Here is a 24,703-nt window from a genome sequence, read left to right as displayed (position 1 = left end):
GATTTCCAAAACTTGAAATGTATTTCATTGTTCTCCAGGTGGGCACCTGATTGCCGAAACTTGGACTGTATTCCCTTGTTCTCCAGGTGGGTGCCGGATTGCGAAAACTTGAACTGTTTTCCCTTGTTTTCAAAGTGGGTGTCTGATTGCCTAAACTTGAACTACATTCCCTTGTTCTCCAGGTGGGCGCCTGATTGCTAAAAGTTGAACTGTATTCCCTTGTTCTCCAGGGGGGCGCCTGATTGCTAAAACATGAACTGTATTCCTTTGTTCTCTAGGTGGGCGCCTGATTGCTAAAAGTTGAACTCTATTCCCTTATTTTCCATGTGGGCGCCTGATTGCCGAAACATTAACTATATTACTTTGATCTCCAGGTGGGAGCCTGATTGCTAAAACTTGAATTGTATTCCCTTGTTCTCCAGGGGGGGCGCCTGATTGCTAAAACATGAACTGTATTCCTTTGTTCTCTAGGTGGGCGCCTGATTGCTAAAAGTTGAACTCTATTCCCTTATTTTCCAGGTGGGCACCTGATTGCCGATACTTAGCCTGATTGCTAAAAGTTGAACTTTATTCCCTTATTTTTCCAGGTGGGCTCCTGATTGCCAAAACATGAATCTATATTCCCTTATTTTCCATGTAGGCGCCTGATTGCCGAAACATTAACTATATTCCTTTGATCTCCAGGTGGACGCCTGATTGCCAAGACATGAAATGCATTCCCTTTTTCTCCAGGTGGACACCTGATTGCTAAAACTTGAATTGTATTTCCTTGTTCTCTAGGTGGGCGCCAGATTGATAAAACATGAACTGTATTCCCTTGTTGTTCAAGTGGGAACCTGATTGCTAAAAGTTGAACTCTATTCCCTTATTTTACAGGTGGGCGCCTGATTGCTAAAACTTGAATTGTATTCCCTTATTTTCCAGGCAGGCGCCTGATTTCCAAAACTTGAAATGTATTACATTGTTCTCCAGGTGGGCACCTGATTTCCGAAACTTGGACTGTATTCCCTTGTTCTCTAGGTGGGCGCCTGATTGTGAAAACTTGAACTGGTTTCCCTTGTTTTCAAAGTGGGTGCCTGATTGCCGAAACTTGAACTGCATTCCTTTGTTCTCTAGGTGGGCGCCTGATTGCTAAAAGTTGAACTCTATTCCCTTATTTTCCAGGTGGGCGGCCGATTGCCGATACTTGGACTATATTCCCTTATTTTCCAGGTGGGAGCCTAATTATTAAAACTTGAACTGTAATCCCTTGTTCTCCTGGTGGGCGCCTAATTGCTAAAACTTAAACTGTATTCCTTTGTTCTCAAGGTGGGCGTCCTATTGCTAAAACATGAACTGTATTCCCTTGTTCTCCAGGTGGGCGCATGATTGCTACAACTTGAACTGTATTCCCTTGTTCTCCAGCTGGGCGCCTGATTGCTTAAAGTTGAACTTTATTACCTTGTTATCCAGGTTGGCGCCTGATTACTAAAACTTGAACTGTATTCTCTAGTCCTCTAGGTGGGTGCCTGATTGCTAAAACTTGGACTGTATTCCTTTGTTCTCCAGGTGGGCGCCCGATTGCTAAAACTTGAACTGTGTTCCCTTGTTCTCTAGGTTGGCGCCTGATTGCCGAAACTTGACTCTATTCCCTTGTCCTCCAAGTGGGTGCCTAATTGCCGAAACTAAAACTGTATTCCCTTGTTCTCCAGGTAGGCGCCTGATTGCAAAAACTTGAATCTCTATTCCCTTATTTTCAAGGCGGGTGCCTGATTGCCGAAACTCGAACTGTATTCTCCTATTTTCCAGGTGGGTGCCTGATTGTCGAAACTCGAACTGTATTCACTTGTTCTCTAGGTGGACGCCTGATTGCTAAAACTTGAATTATATTCCTTTGTTGTCCAGGTGGGCGCCTGTTTCTAAAACTTGAACTATATTACCTTGTTCTCCAAGTGGGCGCCTGATTGCCAAGACTTGAAATGCATTCCTTTGTTCTCCAGGTGGGCGCCTGATTGCCAAGACTTGAAATGCATTCCTTTGTTCTCCAGGTGGGCGCCTGATTGCCGAAACTTGAACTGTCTTTCGTTGTTCTCCATGTGGGCGCCTGATTGATAAAACTTGAACTGTATTCCCTTGTTCTCCAGGAGGGCGCCTGATTGCTAAAACTTGAACTATATTCCCTTGTTCTCCAGGTGGGCGCCTGATAGCTTAAACTTGAACTATATTCCATTGTTTTCTAGGTGGGCTCCTGATTGCTAAAACTTCAATTGTATTCCCATGCTTTGCAGGTGGGCGTCTGATTTCCTAAACTTGAAATGTATTCCCCTTTTCTCTAGGTGGGCATCTGATTGCTAAAACTAGGACTGTATTCCCTTATTCTCCAGGTGAGAGCCTGATTGCTAAAACTTGAACTGTATTCCATTGTTCTCCAGGTGGGCGCCTGATTGCTAAAACTTGAATTGTATTCCTTGGTCCTCTAGGTGGGCACCTGATTGCTAAAAGTTGAACTTTATTCCCTTATTTTACAGGTGGGCGCCTGATTGCTAAAACTTGAATTGTATTCCCTTATTTTCCAGGTAGGCGCCTGATTTCCAAAACTTAAAATGTATTTCATTGTTCTCCAGGTGGGCACCTGATTGCCGAAACTTGGACTGTATTCCCTTGTTCTCTAGGTGGGCGCCTGATTGCGAAAACTTGAACTGTTTTCCCTTGTTTTCAAAGTGGGTGCCTGATTGCCTAAACTTGAACTATATTCCCTTGTTCTCCAGGTGGCGCCTGATTGCTAAAAGTTGAACTCTATTCCCTTATTTTCCAGGTGGGCGCCCGATTGCCGATACTTGGACTGTATTCCCTTTTTTTCCAGGTGGGAGCCTAATTGTTAAAACTTGAACTGTAATCCCTTGTTCTCCTGGTGGGCGCCTAATTGCTAAAACTTGAACTGTATTCCTATGTTCTCAAGGTGGGCGTCCCATTGCTAAAACTTGAACTGTATTCCCTTGTTCTCCAGGTAGGCGCCTGATTGCTACAACTTGAACTGTATTCCCTTGTTCTCCAACTGGGCGCCTGATTGCTTAAAGTTGAACTTTATTACCTTGTTATCCAGGTTGGCGCCTGATTGCTAAAACTTGAACTGTATTCCCTAGTCCTCTAGGTGGGTGCCTGATTGCTAAAACTTGGACTGTATTCCTTTGTTCTCCAGGTGGGCGCCCGATTGCTAAAACTTGAACTGTGTTCCCTTGTTCTCTAGGTTGGCGCCTGATTGCCGAAACTTGACTCTATTCCCTTGTCCTCCAAGTGGGTGCCTAATTGCCGAAACTAAAACTGTATTCCTTTGTTCTCCAAGTAGGCGCCTGATTGCAAAAACTTGAATCTGTATTCCCTTATTTTCAAGGTGGGTGCCTGATTGCCGAAACTCGAACTGTATTCTCCTATTTTCCAGGTGGGTGCCTGATTGTCGAAACTCGAACTGTATTCACTTGTTCTCTAGGTGGACGCCTGATTGCTAAAACTTGAATTATATTCCTTTGTTGTCCAGGTGGGCGCCTGTTTCTAAAACTTGAACTATATTACCTTGTTCTCCAGGTGGGCGCCTGATTGCCAAGACTTGAAATGCATTCCTTTGTTCTCCAGGTGGGCTCCTGATTGCCGAAACATGAACTGTATTTCGTTGTTCTCCAGGTGGGCGCCTGATTGATAAAACTTGAACTGTATTCCCTTGTTCTCCAGGAGGGCGCCTGATTGCTAAAACTTGAACTATATTCCCTTGTTCTCCAGGTGGGCGCCTGATTGCTAAAACTTGAACTATATTCCATTGTTCTCCAGGTGGGCGATTGATTGCTAAAACTTGAATTGTATTCCCTTGTTCTCTAGGAGGGCGCCTGATTGCTAAAACTTGAACTATATTCCCTTGTTCTCCAGGTGGGCGCCTGATTGCTTAAACTTGAACTATATTCCATTGTTCTCCAGGTGGGCGCCTGATTGCTAAAACTTGAACTGTATTCCCTTGTTTTCTAGGTGGGCTCCTGATTGCTAAAACTTCAATTGTATTCCCATGCTTTGCAGGTGGGCGTCTGATTTCCTAAACTTGAAATGTATTCCCTTTTTCTCTAGGTGGGCATCTGATTGCTAAAACTTGGACTGTATTCCCTTATTCTCCAGGTGAGAGCCTGATTGCTAAAACTTGAACTGTATTCCATTGTTCTCCAGGTGGGCGCCTGATTGCTAAATCTTGAATTGTATTCCTTGGTCCTCTAGGTGGGCACCTGATTGCTAAAAGTTGAACTCTATTCCCTTATTTTACAGGTGGGCGCCTGATTGCTAAAGCTTGAATTGTATTCCCTTATTTTCCAGGCAGGCGCCTGATTTCCAAAACTTGAAATGTATTTCATTGTTCTCCAGGTGGGCACCTGATTGCCGAAACTTGGACTGTATTCCCTTGTTCTCTAGGTGGGCGCCTGATTGCGAAAACTTGAACTGTTTTCCCTTGTTTTCAAAGTGGGTGCCTGATTGCCTAAACTTGAACTACATTCCCTTGTTCTCCAGGTGGCGCCTGATTGCTAAAAGTTGAACTCTATTCCCTTATTTTCTAGGTGGGCGCCCGATTGCCTATACTTGGACTGTATTCCCTTTTTTTCCAGGTGGGAGCCTAATTGTTAAAACTTGAACTGTAATCCCTTGTTCTCCTGGTGGGCGCCTAATTGCTAAAACTTGAACTGTATTCCTATGTTCTCAAGGTGGGCGTCCCATTGCTAAAACTTGAACTGTATTCCCTTGTTCTCCAGGTAGGCGCCTGATTGCTACAACTTGAACTGTATTCCCTTGTTCTCCAACTGGGCGCCTGAATGCTTAAAGTTGAACTTTATTACCTTGTTATCCAGGTTGGCGCCTGATTGCTAAAACTTGAACTGTATTCCCTAGTCCTCTAGGTGGGTGCCTGATTGCTAAAACTTGGACTGTATTCCTTTGTTCTCCAGGTGGGCGCCCGATTGCTAAAACTTGAACTGTGTTCCCTTGTTCTCTAGGTTGGCGCCTGATTGCCGAAACTTGACTCTATTCCCTTGTCCTCCAAGTGGGTGCCTAATTGCCGAAACTAAAACTGTATTCCTTTGTTCTCCAAGTAGGCGCCTGATTGCAAAAACTTGAATCTGTATTCCCTTATTTTCAAGGTGGGTGCCTGATTGCCGAAACTCGAACTGTATTCTCCTATTTTCCAGGTGGGTGCCTGATTGTCGAAACTCGAACTGTATTCACTTGTTCTCTAGGTGGACGCCTGATTGCTAAAACTTGAATTATATTCCTTTGTTGTCCAGGTGGGCGCCTGTTTCTAAAACTTGAACTATATTACCTTGTTCTCCAGGTGGGCGCCTGATTGCCAAGACTTGAAATGCATTCCTTTGTTCTCCAGGTGGGCTCCTGATTGCCGAAACATGAACTGTATTTCGTTGTTCTCCAGGTGGGCGCCTGATTGATAAAACTTGAACTGTATTCCCTTGTTCTCCAGGAGGGCGCCTGATTGCTAAAACTTGAACTATATTCCCTTGTTCTCCAGGTGGGCGCCTGATTGCTAAAACTTGAACTATATTCCATTGTTCTCCAGGTGGGCGATTGATTGCTAAAACTTGAATTGTATTCCCTTGTTCTCTAGGTGGGCTCCTCATTACTAAAACTTCAATTGTATTCCCATGCTTTGCAGGTGGGCGTCTGATTTACTAAACTTGAAATGTATTCCCTTCTTCTCTAGGTGTGCATCTGATTGCCAAAACTTAGACTGTATTCCCTTATTCTCCAGGTGGGAGCCTGATTGCTAAAACTTGAACTGTATTTCATTGTTCTCCAGGTGGGCGCCTGATTGCTAAAACATGAATTGTATTCCTTTGTCCTCTAGGTGGGAACCTGATTGCTAAAAGTTGAACACTATTCCCTTATTTTACAAATGGGCGCCTGATTGCCTATACTTAGCCTGATTGCTAAAAGTTGAACTCTATTCCCTTATTTTCCAGGTGGGCGCCCGATTGCCAAAACTTGAACTGTATTCCCTTGTTCTCCAGGTGGGCTCCTAATTGCAAAAACTTGAATCTGTATTCCCTTATTTTCAAGGAGGGTTCCTGATTGCCGAAACTCGAACTGTATTCTCTTGTTTTCCAGGTAGGTGCCTTATTGCCGAAGCTCGAACTGTATTCCCTTGTTTTCTAGGTGGGCGCCTGATTGCCAAAACTTGTATCTGTATTCCCTTATTTTCCATGTGGGTGCCTGATTGCCGAAACATTAACTATATTACTTTGATCTCCAGGTGGGCGCCTGATTGCTAAAACTTGAACTGTATTCCCTTGTTCTCCAGGGGGCGCCTGATTGCTAAAACATGAACTGTATTCCTTTGTTCTCTAGGTGGGCGCCTGATTGCTAAAAGTTGAACTCTATTCCCTTATTTTCCATGTGGGCGCCTAATTGCCGAAACATTAACTATATTACTTTGATCTCCAAGTGGGAGCCTGATTGCTAAACTTTAATTGTATTCCCTTGTTCTCCTGGGGGGCGCCTGATTGCTAAAACATGAACTGTATTCCTTTGTTCTCTAGGTGGGCGCCTGATTGCTAAAAGTTGAACTCTATTCCCTTATTTTCCAGGTGGGCACCTAATTGCCGATACTTAGCCTGATTGCTAAAAGTTGAACTTTATTCCCTTATTTTTCCAGGTGGGCGCCTGATTGCCAAAACATGAATCTATATTCCCTTATTTTCCATGTGGGCACCTAATTGCCGAAATATTAACTATATTCCTTTGATCTCCAGGTGGGCGCCTGATTGCCAAGACTTGAAATGCATTCCCTTTTTATCCAGGTGGGCACCTGATTGCTAAAACTTGAATTGTATTTCCTTGTTCTCTAGGTGGGCGCTAGATTGATAAAACATGAATTGTATTCCCTTGTTGTTCAAGTGGGAACTTGATTACTAAAACTTGAACTATATTCCCTTATTTCCAGGTGGGTACCTGATTGCTAAAACTTGAATTGTATTCCCTTATTTTCCAGGCAGGCGCCTGATTTCCAAAACATGAAATGTATTCCATTGTTCTCCAGGTGGGCACCTAATTGCCGAAACTTGGACTGTATTCCCTTGTTCTCCAGGTGGGCGCCTGATTGCAAAAACTTGAACTGTTTTCCCTTGTTTTCAAGTGGGTGCCTGATTGCCGAAACTTGAACTGCATTCCCTTGTTCTCCAGGTGGGCGCCCGATACTTGGATTGTATTCCCTTATTTTCCAGATGGGAGCCTAATTGTTAAAACATGAACTATAATCCCTTGTTCTCCTGGTGGACGCCTAATTGATAAAACTTGAACTGTATTGCTTTGTTCTTAAGGTGGGTGACCCATTGCTAAAACTTGAACTGTATTCCCTTGTTCTCCAGGTAGGCGCCTGATTGCTACAACTTGAACTGTATTCCCTTGTTCTCCAGCTGGGCGCCTGATTGCTTAAAGTTGAACTTTATTCCCTTGTTATCCAGGTTGGCGCCTGATTGCTAAAACTTGAACTGTATTCCCTAGTCCTCTAGGTGGGCGCCTGATTGCTAAAACTTGAACTGTATTCCTTTGTTCTCTAGGTGGGCGCCCGATTGCTAAAATTTGAACTGTATTCCCTTGTTCTCTAGGTTGGCGCCTGATTGCCGAAACTTGACTCTATTCCCTTGTCCTCCACGTGGGTGCCTAATTGCCGAAACTAAAACTGTATTCCCTTATTCTCCAGGTAGGCGCCTGATTGCAAAAACTTGAATCTGTATTCCCTTATATTCAAGGTGGGTGCCTGATTGCCGAAACTCGAACTGTATTCTCCTATTTTCCAGGTAGGTTCCTGATTGTCGAAACTCGAACTGTATTCACTTGTTCTCTAGGTGGGCGCCTGATTGCTAAAGCTTGAATTATATTCCTTTGTTCTCCAGGTGGGCGCCGATTGCTAAAACTTGAACTATATTACCTTGTTCTCCAGGTGGGCGCCTGATTGCCAAGACTTGAAATGCATTCCCTTGTTCTCCAGGTGGGCGCCTGATTGCCGAAACTTGAATTGTATTTCTTTGTTCTCCAGGTGGGCGCCTAATTGATAAAACTTGAACTGTATTCCCTTGTTCTCCAGGAGGGCGCCTGATTGCTAAAACTTGAACTATATTCCCTTGTTCTCCATGTGGGCGCCTGATTGCTAAAACTTGAACTATATTCCATTGTTCTCCAGGTGGGCGCCTGATTGCTAAAACTTGAACTGTATTCCCTTGTTCTCTAGGTGGGCTCCTCATTGCTAAAACTTCAATTGTATTCCTATGCTTTGTAGGTGGGCGTCTGATTTCCTATACTTGCAATGTATTCCCTTTTTCTCTAGGTGTGCATCTGATTGCTAAAACTTGGACCGTATTCCCTTATTCTCCAGGTGGGAGCCTCATTGCTAAAACTTGTACTGTATTCCATTGTTCTCCAGGTGGGCGCCTGATTGCCAAGACTTGAAATGCATTCCCTTTTTATCCAGGTGGGCACATGATTGCTAAAACTTGAATTGTATTTCCTTGTTCTCTAGGTGGGCGCTAGATTGATAAAACATGAATTGTATTCCCTTGTTGTTCAAGTGGGAACTTGATTACTAAAACTTGAACTATATTCCCTTATTTCCAGGTGGGTACCTGATTGCTAAAACTTGAATTGTATTCCCTTATTTTCCAGGCAGGCGCCTGATTTCCAAAACATGAAATGTATTCCATTGTTCTCCAGGTGGGCACCTAAATGCCGAAACTTGGACTGTATTCCCTTGTTCTCCAGGTGGGCGCCTGATTGCAAAAACTTGAACTGTTTTCCCTTGTTTTCAAGTGGGTGCCTGATTGCCGAAACTTGAACTGCATTCCCTTGTTCTCCAGGTGGGCGCCCGATACTTGGATTGTATTCCCTTATTTTCCAGATGGGAGCCTAATTGTTAAAACATGAACTATAATCCCTTGTTCTCCTGGTGGACGCCTAATTGATAAAACTTGAACTGTATTGCTTTGTTCTTAAGGTGGGTGACCCATTGCTAAAACTTGAACTGTATTCCCTTGTTCTCCAGGTAGGCGCCTGATTGCTACAACTTGAACTGTATTCCCTTGTTCTCCAGCTGGGCGCCTGATTGCTTAAAGTTGAACTTTATTCCCTTGTTATCCAGGTTGGCGCCTGATTGCTAAAACTTGAACTGTATTCCCTAGTCCTCTAGGTGGGCGCCTGATTGCTAAAACTTGAACTGTATTCCTTTGTTCTCTAGGTGGGCGCCCGATTGCTAAAATTTGAACTGTATTCCCTTGTTCTCTAGGTTGGCGCCTGATTGCCGAAACTTGACTCTATTCCCTTGTCCTCCACGTGGGTGCCTAATTGCCGAAACTAAAACTGTATTCCCTTATTCTCCAGGTAGGCGCCTGATTGCAAAAACTTGAATCTGTATTCCCTTATATTCAAGGTGGGTGCCTGATTGCCGAAACTCGAACTGTATTCTCCTATTTTCCAGGTAGGTTCCTGATTGTCGAAACTCGAACTGTATTCACTTGTTCTCTAGGTGGGCGCCTGATTGCTAAAGCTTGAATTATATTCCTTTGTTCTCCAGGTGGGCGCCGATTGCTAAAACTTGAACTATATTACCTTGTTCTCCAGGTGGGCGCCTGATTGCCAAGACTTGAAATGCATTCCCTTGTTCTCCAGGTGGGCGCCTGATTGCCGAAACTTGAATTGTATTTCTTTGTTCTCCAGGTGGGCGCCTGATTGATAAAACTTGAACTGTATTCCCTTGTTCTCCAGGAGGGCGCCTGATTGCTAAAACTTGAACTATATTCCCTTGTTCTCCATGTGGGCGCCTGATTGCTAAAACTTGAACTATATTCCATTGTTCTCCAGGTGGGCGCCTGATTGCTAAAACTTGAACTGTATTCCCTTGTTCTCTAGGTGGGCTCCTCATTGCTAAAACTTCAATTGTATTCCTATGCTTTGCAGGTGGGCGTCTGATTTCCTATACTTGCAATGTATTCCCTTTTTCTCTAGGTGTGCATCTGATTGCTAAAACTTGGACCGTATTCCCTTATTCTCCAGGTGGGAGCCTCATTGCTAAAACTTGTACTGTATTCCATTGTTCTCCAGGTGGGCGCCTGATTGCTAAAACTTAAATTGTATTCCTTTGTCCTCTAGGTGGGCACCTGATTGCTAAAAATTGAACTCTATTCCCTTATTTTACAGATGGGCGGCTGATTGCCGATACTTAGCCTGATTGCTAAAAGTTGAACTCTATTCCCTTATTTTCCAGGTGGGCGCCTGATTGCTAAAACTTGAACTGTATTCCCTTGTTCTCCAGGTGGCTCCTAATTGCAAAAACTTGAATCTGTATTCCCTTATTTTCAAGGTGGGTGCCTGATTGCCGAAACTCGAACTATATTCTCTTGTTTTCCAGGTAGGTGCCTTATTGCCAAAACTCGAACTGTATTCCCTTGTTTTCTAGGTGGGCGCCTGATTTCCAAAACTTGTATCTGTATTCCCTTATTTTCCATATGGGCGCCTGATTGCTGAAACATTAACTATATTACTTTGATCTCCAAGTGGGCGCCTGATTGCCAAGACATGAAATGCATTCCCTTGTTCTCCAGGTGGGCACCTGATTGCTAAAACTTTAATTGTATTTCCTTGTTCTCCAGGTGGGTACCTGATTGCCGAAACTTGGACTGTATTCCCTTATTCTCCTGGTGGGCACCTGATTGCTAAAACTAGAACTGTATTTCTTTGTTCTCCAGGTGGGCGCCTGATTGCTAAGACATGAACTTTATTCCCTTGTTCTCTAAGTGGGCGCCTAATTACTAAAACTTGAACTATATTCCCTTGTTTTCCAGGTGGGTGCCTGATTTCTATAACTTGAATTGTATTCCCTTGTTTTCCAGGAGGCTCCTGATTTCAAAAACATGAAATGTATTCCATTGTTCTCCAGGTGGGAACCTGATTGCCGAAACTTGGACTGCATTCCCTTGTTCTCCAGGTGGGCCCCTGATTGCTAAAATTTGAACTGTTTTCCCTTGTTTTCTAGGTGGGTGCTTTATTTTCAAATCTTGAAATATATACCCTTATTTTCAAGGTGGGTTCCTGATTTCTGAAACTCCAACTATATTCCCTTTTTTCCAGGTGGATTCCCTTGCTCTCTAGGTGGGTACCAGATTGCCAAAACTGAATCTGCGTTCCCTTATTTTCCAGGTGGGCGATTGATTGCGGAAACTTTAACTGTATTACCTTTATCTCCATGAGGGCGCCTACTTGACAAGACTTGAAATGCATTCCCTTGTTCTCTAGGTGGGTGCCTGAATGCCGAAACTTGGACTGTATTCCCTTATTCTCCAGGTGGGCGCTTGATTACTGAAACTTGAACTATATTTCCTTGTTCTCCAGGTGGGCGCCTTATTGCTAAAACTTGAACTGTAATTCTTTGTTCTCTAGGTGGGCGCCTGATTGCTAAAACATGAACTATATTACCTTGTTCTACAGGTGGGCGCCTGATTGCTAAAACTTAAACAGTATTCCCTTATTTTCCAGGTGGGTGCCTGATTGCTAAAACTTGAATTGTATTCCCTTTTTTTCTAGGCGGGCGCCTGATTTTCAAAACTTGATATGTATTCCCTTGTTCTCTAGGTTGGCAACTTATTGCCGAAACTTGGACTATATTCCCTCGTTCTCCAGAAGGACGCCTGATTGCTAAAACTTGAATTGTTTTCCTTGTTTTCCAGGTGGGCGCCTGATTTCCAAAACTTAAAATATATTTCCTAGTTCTCCAGGTGGGCTCTTGATTGCCAAAACTTGGACTGTATTCCCTTGTTCTCCAGGTGGGCGCCTGATTGCTAAAACTTGAAGTGTATTCCCTTGTTCTCCACGTGGGTGCCTGATTCTAAAACTTGAAGTGTATTCCCTTGTTCTCCAGGTGTGCGCCTGATCGCTAAAACTTGAGCTATATTCCCAGGTTCTCCAGGTTGGCGCCTGATTGTTAAAACTTGAACTGTATTCCCTTGTTCTCCAGCTGGGCGCCTAATTGCTTAAAGTTGAACTTTAGCCCTTGTTATCCAGGTTGGGGCCTGATTGCTAAAACTTGAACTGTATTCACTTGTCCTCTAGGTAGGCACCTGATTGCTAAAACTTGAACTGTATTCCTTTGTTCTCTAGGTGGGCGCCCGATTGCTAAAACTTGAACTGTATTCCCTTATTCTTCAGGTGTGTGCCTGATTGCCGAAACTTGAACTATATTCCCTTGTCCTCCAAGTGGGTGCCTAATTGCCGAAACTAAAACTGTATTCCCTTGTTCTCCAGGTAGGCGCCTGATTGCAAAAACTTGAATCTGTACTCCCTTCTTTTCAAGGTGGGTGCCTGATTGCCGAAACCCGAACTGTATTCTCCTATTTTCTAGGTGGGTGCCTGATTGTCAAAACTCGAACTGTATTCACTTGTTCTCTAGGTGGGCGCCTGATTGCTAAAACTTGAATTATATTCCTTTGTTCTCCAAGTGGGCGCCTGATTGCTATAACTTGAACTATATTACCTTGTTCTCCAGGTGGGTGCCTGATTGCCAAGACTTGAAATGCATTCCCTTGTTCTCCAAGTGGTCGCCTGATTGCCGAAACTTGTACTGTATTTCCTTGTTCTCCAGGTGGGCGCCTGATTGATAAAACTTGATCTATATTCCCTTGTTCTGCAGGTAGGCGCCTGATTGCTAAAACTTGAACTGTATTCCTTTGTTCTCTAGGTGGGCGCCCGATTGCTAAAACTTGAACTGTATTCCCTTATTCTCCAGGTGGGTGCCTGATTGCCGAAACTTGAACTATATTCCCTTGTCCTCCAAGTGGGTGCCTAATTGCCGAAACTAAAACTTTATTCCCTTGTTCTCCAGGTAGGCGCCTGATTGCAAAAACTTGAATCTGTACTCCCTTCTTTTCAAGGTGGGTGCCTGATTGCCGAAACCCGAACTGTATTCTCCTATTTTCTAGGTGGGTGCCTGATTGTCAAAACTCGAACTGTATTCACTTGTTCTCTAGGTGGGCGCCTGATTGCTAAATCTTGAATTATATTCCTTTGTTCTCCAAGTGGGCGCCTGATTGCTATAACTTGAACTATATTACCTTGTTCTCCAGGTGGGTGCCTGATTGCCAAGACTTGAAATGCATTCCCTTGTTCTCCAAGTGGTCGCCTGATTGCCGAAACTTGTACTGTATTTCCTTGTTCTCCAGGTGGGCGCCTGATTGATAAAACTTGAACTATATTCCCTTGTTCTGCAGATGGGCGCCTGATTGCTTAAACTTGAATTATATTCCTTTGTTCTCCAGGTTGGCGCCTGATTACTAAAATTTGAACTATATTAACTTGTTCTCCAAGGGGGCGCCTAATTGCCAAGACTTGAAATGCATTCCCTTGTTCTCCAGGTGGGCACCTGATTGCCGAAACTTGAATTGTATTTCCTTGTTCTCCACATGGGCGCCTAATTGCTAAAATTTGAACTATATTCCCTTGTTCTCCAGGTGGGCGCCTGATTGTTAAACTTGAACTATATTACATTGTTCACGAGGCGGGCACCTGATTGCTAAAACTTGAACTGTATTCCCTTGTTCTCCTGGTGGGCTCCTGATTGCTAAAACTTCAATTGTATTTTCATTCTTTGCAGGTGGGTGTCTGATTTCCTAAACTTGAAATGTATTGCCTTTTTCTCTAGGTGGGCATCTGATAGCTAAAACTTGGACTGTATTCCCTTATTTTCCAGGTGGGAGCCTAATTGCTAAAACTTGAACTGTATTCCCTTGTTATCTAGGTGGGCGCCTGATTGCTAAAACATGAATTGTATTCCTTTGTTCTCTAGGTGGGTGCCTGATTGCTAAAAGTTGAACTCTATTCCTTTATTTTCCAGGTGGGCACCTTATTGCCGATACTTAGCCTAATTGCTAAAAGTTGAACTCTATTCCTTTATTTTCCAGATGGGCGCCTGATTGCTAAAACTTGAACTGTATTCCCTTGTTCTACAGGTGGGCTCTTAATTACAAAAACTTGAATCTGTATTCCCTTATTTTCAAGGAGCGTGCCTGATTGCCGAAACTCGAACTGTATTCTCCTATTTTCCAGGTGGGTGCCTGATTGTCGAAACTCGAACTGTATTCACTTGTTCTCTAGGTGGACGCCTGATTGCAAAAACTTGAATTATATTCCTTTGTTGTCCAGGTGGGCGCCTGTTTCTAAAACTTGAACTATATTACCTTGTTCTCCAGGTGGGTGCCTGATTGCCAAGACTTGAATGCATTCCCTTGTTCTCCAAGTGGGCGCCTGATTGCTGAAACTTGTACTATATTTCCTTGTTCTCTAGGTGGGCGCCTGATTGATAAAACTTTAACTGTATTCCCTTGTTCTGCAGGTGGGCGCCTGATTGCGTAAACTTGAATTATATTCCTTTGATCTCCAGGTTGGCGCCTGATTACTAAAATTTGAACTATATTAACTTGTTCTCGAATTGGGCGCCTGATTGCCAAGACTTGAAATGCATTCCCTTGTTCTCCAGGTGGGCACCTGATTGCCGAAACTTGAATTGTATTTCCTTGTTCTCCAGATGGGCGCCTAATTGCTAAAACTTGAACTATATTCCCTTGTTCTCCAGGTGGGCGCCTGATTGTTAAACTTGAACGATATTCCATTGTTCTCGAGGCGGGCGCCTGATTGCTAAAACTTGAACTGTATTCCCTTGTTCTCCTGGTGGGCTCCTGATTGCTAAAACTTCAATTGTATTTTCATTCTTTGCAGGTGGGTGGCTGATTTCCTAAACTTGAAATGTATTGCCTTTTTCTCTAGGTGGGCATCTGATAGCTAAAACTTGGACTGTATTCCCTTATTCTCCAAGTGGGAGCCTAATTGCTAAAACTTGAACTGTATTCCCTTGTTATCCAGGTGGGCGCCTGATTGCTAAAACATGAACTGTATTCCTTTGTTCTCTAGGTGGGTGCCTGATTGCTAAAAGTTGAACTCTATTCCTTTATTTTCCAGGTGGGAACCTTATTGCCGATACTTAGCCTAATTGCTAAAAGTTGAACTCTATTCCTTTATTTTCCAGATGGGTGCCTGATTGCTAAAACTTGAACTGTATTCCCTTGTTCTACAGGTGGGCTCCTAATTACAAAAACTTGAATCTGTATTCCCTTATTTTCAAGGAGCGTGCCTGATTGCCCAAACTCGAACTGTATTCTCTTTTTTTCCAGGTAGGTGCCTGATTGTCGAAACTCGAAATATATTCCCTTGTTTTCTAGGTGGGCGCCTGATTGCCAAAACTTGAATCTATGTTCCCGTATTTTCCATGTGGGCGCCTGATTGCCGAAACATTAACTATATTCCTTTAATCTCCAGGTGGGCGCCTGATTGCCATGACTTGAAATGCATTCCCTTGTTCTCCAGGTGGGCATCTGATTGCTAAAACTTGAACTGTATTTCCTTGTTCTCTAGGTGGGCGCCAGATTGATAAAAAATGAACTGTATTCTCTTGTTCTTCAAGTGGGAACCTGATTACTAAAACTTGAATTGTATTCCCTTTGTTTCTACGCGGGCACCTGATTTTCAAAACTTTATATGTATTCCCTTGTTCTATAAGTGGGCATCTTATTGCCGAAACTTGGACAATATTCCCTCGTTCTCCAGGAGGGCGCCTGATTGCTAAAACTTGAATTGTTTTCCTTGTTTTCCAAGTGGGCGCCTGATTTCCAAAACTTAAAATGTATTTCCTAGTTCTCCAGGTGGGCTCTTGATTGCCAAAACTTGGACTGTATTCCCTTGTTCTGCAGGTGGGTGCCTAATTGCTAAAACTTGAAGTGTATTCCCTTGTTCTCCACGTGGGCGCCTGATTCTAAAACTTGAACTGTATTCCCTTGTTCTCCAGGTGGACGCCTGATTTCTAAAACTTGAATTCTATTCCTTTGTTCTCTAGGTGAGCGCCTGATTGGTAAAACTGAACTGTATTTTATTGTTCTCCAGGTGGGCGCTTGATTGCTAAAACTTGAACTGTATTCCATCGCTCTCCAGGTAAGATCCTGATTGCTAAAACATCAATTATATTCCCACGTTTTGCAGGTGGGCGCCTGATTTCCTAAACTTGAAATGTTTTCCCTTGTTCTCCAGGTGGCCACCTTATTGCTAAAACTTGGGATGTATTCCCTTGTTCTCCAGGTGTGCGCCTGATCGCTAAAACTTGAACTGTATTCTCATGTTCTCCAGGTTGGCGCCTGATTGTTAAAACTTGAACTGTATTCCCTTGTTCTCCAGCTGGGCGCCTGATTGCTTAAAGTTAAACTTTAGTCCCTTGTTATCCAGGTTGGCTCCTGATTGCTAAAACTTGAACTGTATTCCCTTGTCCTCTAGGTGGGCGCCTGATTGCTAAAACTTGAACTGTATTCCTTTGTTCACTAAGTGGGCGCCCGATTGCTAAAACTTGAACTGTATTCCCTTATTCTCCAGGTGGGTGCCTGATTGCCGAAACTTGAACTCTATTCCCTTATCCTCCAAGTGGGTGCCTAATTGCCGAAACTAAAACTGTATTCCCTTGTTCTCCAGGTAGGCGCCTTTTTGCAAAAAATTGAATCTGTATTCCCTTCTTTTCAAGGTGGGTGCCTGATTGCCAAAACTCGAACTGTTTTCTCCTATTTTCCAGGTGGGTGCCTAATTGTCAAAACTCGAACTGTATTCACTTGTTCTCTAAGTGGGCGCCTGATTGCTAAAACTTGAATTATATTCCTCTGTTCTCCAGGTGGGCGCCTGATTGCTAAAACATGAACTATATTACCTTGTTCTCCAGGTGGGTGCCTGATTGCCAAGACTTGAAATGCTTTCCCTTGTTCTCCTAGTGGGCGCCTGATTGCCAAAACTTGTACTGTATTTCCTTGTTCTCCAGGTGGGCGCCTGATTGATAAAACTTGAACTGTATTCCCTTGTTCTGCAGGTGGGCGCCTGATTTCTTAAACTTGAATTATATTACTTTGTTCTCCAGGTGGGCGCCTGATTACTAAAATTTGAACTATATTACCTTGTTCTCCAGGTGGGCGCCTGATTGCCAAGACTTGAAATGCATTTCCTTGTTCTCCAGGTGGGCGCCTGATTGCCGAAACTTGAATTGTATTTCCTCGTTCTCCAGGTGGGCGCCTAATTGCTAAAACTTGAACTATCGTCCCTTGTTCTACAGGTGGGCGCCTGATTGTTAAACTTGAACTATATTCCATTATTCTCCAGGTGGGCGCCCGATTGCTAAAACTTGAACTGTATTCCCTTATTCTCCTGGTGGGCTCCTGATTGCTAAAACTTCAATTGTATTTTCATTCTTTGCAGGTGGGTGTCTGATTTCCTAAACTTTAAATGTATTCCCTTTTTCTCTAGGTGGGCATCTGATTGCTAAAACATGGACTATATTCCCTTATTCTCCAGGTGGGAGCCTGCTTGCTAAAACTTGATCTGTATTCCCTTGTTCTCCAGGTGGGCGCCTGATTGCTAAAACATGAACTGTATTCCTTTGTTCTCTAGGTGGGTGCCTGATTGCTAAAAGTTGAACTCTATTCCTTTATTTTCCAGGTGGGCACCTTATTGCCGATACTTAGCCTAATTGCTAAAACTTGAATTGTATTCCCTTGTTCTCCTGGTGGGCTCCTGATTGCTAAAACTTCAATTGTATTTTCATTCTTTGCAGGTGGGTGTCTGATTTCCTAAACTTTAAATGTATTCCCTTTTTCTCTAGGTGGGCATCTGATTGCTAAAACATGGACTATATTCCCTTATTCTCCAGGTGGGAGCCTGATTGCTAAAACTTGATCTGTATTCCCTTGTTCTCCAGGTGGGCGCCTGATTGCTAAAACATGAACTGTATTCCTTTGTTCTCTAGGTGGGTGCCTGATTGCTAAAAGTTGAACTCTATTCCTTTATTTTCCGGGTGGGCACCTTATTGCCGATACTTAGCCTAATTGCTAAAAGTTGAACTCTATTCCCTTATTTTCCAGGTGGGCGCCTGATTGCTAAAACTTGAACTGTATTCCCTTGTTCTACAGGTGGGCTCCTAATTGCAAAAACTTGAATCTGTATTCCCTTATTTTCAAGGAGGGTGCCTGATTGCCGAAACTCGAACTGTATTCTCTTGTTTTCCAGGTAGGTGCCTGATTGTCGAAACTCGAACTATATTCCCTTGTTTTCTAGGTGGGCGCCTGATTGCCAAAACTTGAATCTATGTTCCCGTATTTTTTCATGTGGGCGCCTGATTACCGAAACATTAACTATATTCCTTTGATGTCCAGGTGGGCGCCTGATTGTCATGACTTGAAATGTATTCCCTTGTTCTCCAGGTGGGCACCTGATTGCTAAAACTTGAATTGTATTCCTTTGTTCTCTAGGTGGGCGCCCGATTGCTAAAACTTGAACTGTATTCCCTTATTCTCCAGGTGGGTGCCTGATTTCCGAAACTTGAACTATATTCCCTTGTCCTCCAAGTGGGTGCCTAATTGCCGAAACTAAAACTGTATTCCCTTGTTCTCCAGGAAGGCGCCTGATTGCAAAAACTTGAATATGTATTCCCTTCTTTTCAAGGTGGGTTCCTGATTGCCGAAACCCGAACTGTATTCTCCTATTTTCCAGGTGGGTGCCTGATTGTCAAAACTCGAACTGTATTCACTTGTTCTCTAGGTGGGCGCCTGATTGCTAAAACTTGAATTATATTCCTTTGTTCTCCAGGTGGGCGCCTAATTGCTATAACTTGAACTATATTACCTTGTTCTCCATGTGGGTGCCTGATTGCCAAGACTTGAAATGCATTCCCTTGTTCTAAAAGTGGGCGCCTGATTGCCGAAACTTGTACTGTATTTCCTTGTTCTCCAGGTGGGCGCCTGATTGATAGAACTTGAACTGTATTCCCTTGTTCTACAGGTGGGCGCCTGATTTTTTAAACTTGAATTATATTCCTTTGTTCTCCAGGTGGGCGCTGGATTACTAAAATTTGAACTATATTAACTTGTTCTCCAGGGGGGCGCCTAATTGCCAAGACTTGAAATGCATTCCCTTGTTCTCCAGGTGGGCACCTGATTGCCGAAACTTGAATTGTATTTCCTTGTTCTCCAGATGGGCGCCTAATTGCTAAAACTTTAACTATATTCCCTTGTTCTCCAGGTGGGCGCCTGATTGTTAAACTTGAATTATATTCCATTGTTCTCGAGGCGGGCGCCTGATTGCTAAAACTTGAACTGTATTCCCTTGTTCTCCTGTTGGGGTCCTGATTGCTAAAACTTCAATTGTATTTTCATTCTTTGCAGGTGGGTGTCTGATTTCCTAAACTTGAAATGTATTCCCTTTTTCTCTAGGTGGGAATCTGATTGCTAAAACTTGGACTGTATTCCCTTATTCTCCAGGTGGGAGCTTAACTGCTAAAACTTGAACTGTATTCCCTTGTTATCCAGGTGGGCGCCTGATTGCTAAAACATGAACTATATTCCTTTGTTCTCTAGGTGGGTGCCTGATTGCTAAAAGTTGAACTCTATTCCTTTATTTTCCAGGTGGGCACCTTATTGCCGATACTTAGCCTAATTGCTAAAGGTTGAACTCTATTCCTTTAGTTTCCAGATGGGCGCCTGATTGCTAAAACTTGAACTGTATTCCCTTGTTCTCCAGGTAGGCGCCTGATTGTAAAAACTTGAATCTGTATTCCCTTATTTTCAAGGTGGGTACCTGATTGCCGAAACTTGAACTGTACTCTCCTATTTTCCAGGTGGGTGCCTGATTGTCGAAACTCGAACTGTATTCACTTGTTCTCTAGGTGGGCGCCTAATTGCTTAAACTTGAATTATATTCCTTTGTTCTCCAGATGGGCGCCTGATTTCTAAAACTTGAACTATATTACCTTGTTCTCCAGGTGGGCACCTGATTGCCAAGACTTGAAATGCATTCCTTTGTTCTCCAGGTGGGCGCCTGATTGCCGAAACTTGAACTGTATTTCGTTGTTATCCAGGTGGGCGCCTGATTGATAAAACTTGAACTGTATTCCCTTGTTCTCCAGGAGGGCGCCTGATTGCTAAAACTTGAACTATATTCCATTGTTCTCCAGGTGGGCGCCTGATTGCTAAAACTTGAACTGTATTCCCTTGTTTTCTAGGTGGGCTCCTGATTGCTAAAACTTCAATTGTATTCCCATGCTTTGCAGGTGGGCGTCTGATTTCCTAAACTTGAAATGTATTCCCTTTTTCTCTAGGTGGGCATCTGATTGCTAAAACTTGGACTGTATTCCCTTATTCTCCAGGTGAGAGCCTGATTGCTAAAACTTGAACTGTATTCCATTTTTCTCCAGGTGTGCGCCTGATTGCTAAAACTTGAATTGTATTCCTTTGTCCTCTAGGTGGGAACCTGATTGCTAAAAGATGAACTCTATTCCCTTATTTTACAGGTGGGCGCCTGATTGCTAAAACTTGAATTGTATTCCCTTATTTTCCAGGCAGGCGCCTGATTTCCAAAACTTGAAATGTATTTCATTGTTCTCCAGGTGGGCACCTGATTGCCGAAACTTGGACTGTATTCCCTTGTTCTCTAGGTGGGCGCCTGATTGCGAAAACTTGAACTGTTTTCCCTTGTTTTCAAAGTGGGTGCTTGATTGCCTAAACTTGAACTACATTCCCTTGTTCTCCAGGTGGGCGCCTGATTGCTAAAAGTTGAACTCTATTCCCTTATTTTCCAGGTGGGCGCCCGATTGCCGATACTTGGACTGTATTCCCTTTTTTTCCAGGTGGGAGCCTAATTGTTAAAACTTGAACTGTAATCCCTTGTTCTCCTGGTGGGCGCCTAATTGCTAAAACTTGAACTGTATTCCTATGTTCTCAAGGTGGGCGTCCCATTGCTAAAACTTGAACTGTATTCCCTTGTTCTCCAGGTAGGCGCCTGATTGCTACAACTTGAACTGTATTCCCTTGTTCTCCAACTGGGCGCCTGATTGCTTAAAGTTGAACTTTATTACCTTGTTATCCAGGTTGGCGCCTGATTGCTAAAACTTGAACTGTATTCTCTAGTCCTCTAGGTGGGTGCCTGATTGCTAAAACTTGGACTGTATTCCTTTGTTCTCCAGGTGGGCGCCCGATTGCTAAAACTTGAACTGTGTTCCCTTGTTCTCTAGGTTGGCGCCCGATTGCTAAAACTTGAACTGTATTCCCTTATTCTCCAGGTGGGTGCCTGATTTCCGAAACTTGAACTATATTCCCTTGTCCTCCAAGTGGGTGCCTAATTGCCGAAACTAAAACTGTATTCCCTTGTTCTCCAGGAAGGCGCCTGATTGCAAAAACTTGAATATGTATTCCATTCTTTTCAAGGTGGGTTCCTGATTGCCGAAACCCGAACTGTATTCTCCTATTTTCCAGGTGGGTGCCTGATTGTCAAAACTCGAACTGTATTCACTTGTTCTCTAGGTGGGCGCCTGATTGCTAAAACTTGAATTATATTCCTTTGTTCTCCAGGTGGGCGCCTAATTGCTATAACTTGAACTATATTACCTTGTTCTCCATGTGGGTGCCTGATTGCCAAGACTTGAAATGCATTCCCTTGTTCTAAAAGTGGGCGCCTGATTGCCGAAACTTGTACTGTATTTCCTTGTTCTCCAGGTGGGCGCCTGATTGATAGAACTTGAACTGTATTCCCTTGTTCTACAGGTGGGCGCCTGATTTTTTAAACTTGAATTATATTCCTTTGTTCTCCAGGTGGGCGCTGGATTACTAAAATTTGAACTATATTAACTTGTTCTCCAGGGGGGCGCCTAATTGCCAAGACTTGAAATGCATTCCCTTGTTCTCCAGGTGGGCACCTGATTGCCGAAACTTGAATTGTATTTCCTTGTTCTCCAGATGGGCGCCTAATTGCTAAAACTTTAACTATATTCCCTTGTTCTCCAGGTGGGCGCCTGATTGTTAAACTTGAATTATATTCCATTGTTCTCGAGGCGGGCGCCTGATTGCTAAAACTTGAACTGTATTCCCTTGTTCTCCTGTTGGGGTCCTGATTGCTAAAACTTCAATTGTATTTTCATTCTTTGCAGGTGGGTGTATTATTTCCTAAACTTGAAATGTATTCCCTTTTTCTCTAGGTGGGAATCTGATTGCTAAAACTTGGACTGTATTCCCTTATTCTCCAGGTGGGAGCTTAACTGCTAAAACTTGAACTGTATTCCCTTGTTATCCAGGTGGGCGCCTGATTGCTAAAACATGAACTATATTCCTTTGTTTTCTAGGTGGGTGCCTGATTGCTAAAAGTTGAACTCTATTCCTTTATTTTCCAGGTGGGCACCTTATTGCCGATACTTAGCCTAATTGCTAAAGGTTGAACTCTATTCCTTTAGTTTCCAGATGGGCGCCTGATTGCTAAAACTTGAACTGTATTCCCTTGTTTTCTAGGTGGGCTCCTGATTGCTAAAACTTCAATTGTATTCCCATGCTTTGCAGGTGGGCGTCTGATTTCCTAAACTTGAAATGTATTCCCTTTTTATCTAGGTGGGCATCTGATTGCTAAAACTTGGACTGTATTCCCTTATTCTCCAGGTGAGAGCCTGATTGCTAAAACTTGAACTGTATTCCATTGTTCTCCAGGTGGGCGCCTGATTGCTAAAACTTGAATTGTATTCCTTGGTCCTCTAGGTGGGCACCTGATTGCTAAAAGTTGAACTCTATTCCCTTATTTTACAGGTGGGCGCCTGATTGCTAAAACTTGAATTGTATTCCCTTATTTTCCAGGCAGGCGCCTGATTTCCAAAACTTGAAATGTATTTCATTGTTCTCCAGGTGGGCACCTGATTGCCGAAACTTGGACTGTATTCCCTTGTTCTCTAGGTGGGCGCCTGATTGCGAAAACTTGAACTGTTTTCCCTTGTTTTCAAAGTGGGTGCCTGATTGCCTAAACTTGAACTACATTCCCTTGTTCTCCAGGTGGCGCCTGATTGCTAAAAGTTGAACTCTATTCCCTTATTTTCCAGGTGGGCGCCCGATTGCCTTTACTTGGACTGTATTCCCTTTTTTTCCAGGTGGGAGCCTAATTGTTAAAACTTGAACTGTAATCCCTTGTTCTCCTGGTGGGCGCCTAATTGCTAAAACTTGAACTGTATTCCAATGTTCTCAAGGTGGGCGTCCCATTGCTAAAACTTGAACTGTATTCCCTTGTTCTCCAGGTAGGCGCCTGATTGCTACAACTTGAACTGTATTCCCTTGTTCTCCAACTGGGCGCCTGATTGCTTAAAGTTGAACTTTATTACCTTGTTATCCAGGTTGGCGCCTGATTGCTAAAACTTGAACTGTATTCCCTAGTCCTCTAGGTGGGTGCCTGATTACTAAAACTTGGACTGTATTCCTTTGTTCTCCAGGTGGGCGCCGGATTGCTAAAACTTGAACCGTGTTCCCTTGTTCTCTAGGTTGGCGCCTGATTGCCGAAACTTGACTCTATTCCCTTGTCCTCCAAGTGGGTGCCTAATTGCCGAAACTAAAACTGTATTCCTTTGTTCTCCAGGTAGGCGCCTGATTGCAAAAACTTGAATCTGTATTCCCTTATTTTCAAGGTGGGTGCCTGATTGCCGAAACTCGAACTGTATTCTCCTATTTTCCAGGTGGGTGCCTGATTGTCGAAACTTGAACTGTATTCACTTGTTCTCTAGGTGGACGCCTGATTGCTAAAACTTGAATTATATTCCTTTGTTGTCCAGGTGGGCGCCTGTTTCTAAAACATGAACTATATTACCTTGTTCTCCATGTGGGCGCTTGATTGCCAAGACTTGAAATGCATTCTTTTGTTCTCCAGGTGGGCGCCTGATTGCCGAAACATGAACTGTATTTCGTTGTTCTCCAGGTGGGCGCCTGATTGATAAAACTTGAACTGTATTCCCTTGTTCTCCAGGAGGGCGCCTGATTGCTAAAACTTGAACTATATTCCCTTGTTCTCCAGGTGGGCGCCTGATTGCTAAAACTTGAACTATATTCCATTGTTCTCCAGGTGGGCGATTGATTGCTAAAACTTGAACTGTATTCCCTTGTTCTCTAGGTGGGCTCCTCATTGCTAAAACTTCAATTGTATTCCCATGCTTTGCAGGTGGGCGTCTGATTTCCTAAACTTGAAATGTATTCCCTTCTTCTCTAGGTGTGCATCTGATTGCCAAAACTTAGACTGTATTCCCTTATTCTCCAGGTGGGAGCCTGATTGCTAAAACTTTAACTATATTCCATTGTTCTCCAGGTGGGCGCCAGATTGCTAAAACATGAATTGTATTCCTTTGTCCTCTAGGTGGGAACCTGATTGCTAAAAGTTGAACACTATTCCCTTATTTTATAAATGGGTGCCTGATTGCCTATACTTAGCCTGATTGCTAAAAGTTGAACTCTATTCCCTTATTTTCCAGGTGGGCGCCTGATTGCCAAAACTTGAACTGTATTCCCTTGTTCTCCAGGTGGGCTCCTAATTGCAAAAACTTGAATCTGTATTCCCTTATTTTCAAGGAGGGTGCCTGATTGCCGAAACTCGAACTGTATTCTCTTGTTTTCCAGGTAGGTGCCTTATTGCCGAAGCTCGAACTGTATTCCCTCGTTTTCTAGGTGGGCGCCTGATTGCCAAAACTTGTATCTGTATTCCATTATTTTCCATGTGGGTGCCTGATTGCCGAAACATTAACTATATTACTTTGATCTCCAGGTGGGCGCCTGATTGCTAAAACTTG

Source organism: Nicotiana tabacum, chromosome 1 (genome assembly GCF_000715075.1).
Source record: "Nicotiana tabacum cultivar K326 chromosome 1, ASM71507v2, whole genome shotgun sequence".
NCBI lineage: Eukaryota > Viridiplantae > Streptophyta > Magnoliopsida > Solanales > Solanaceae > Nicotiana > Nicotiana tabacum.
This window is presented reverse-complemented; position numbering follows the sequence as displayed.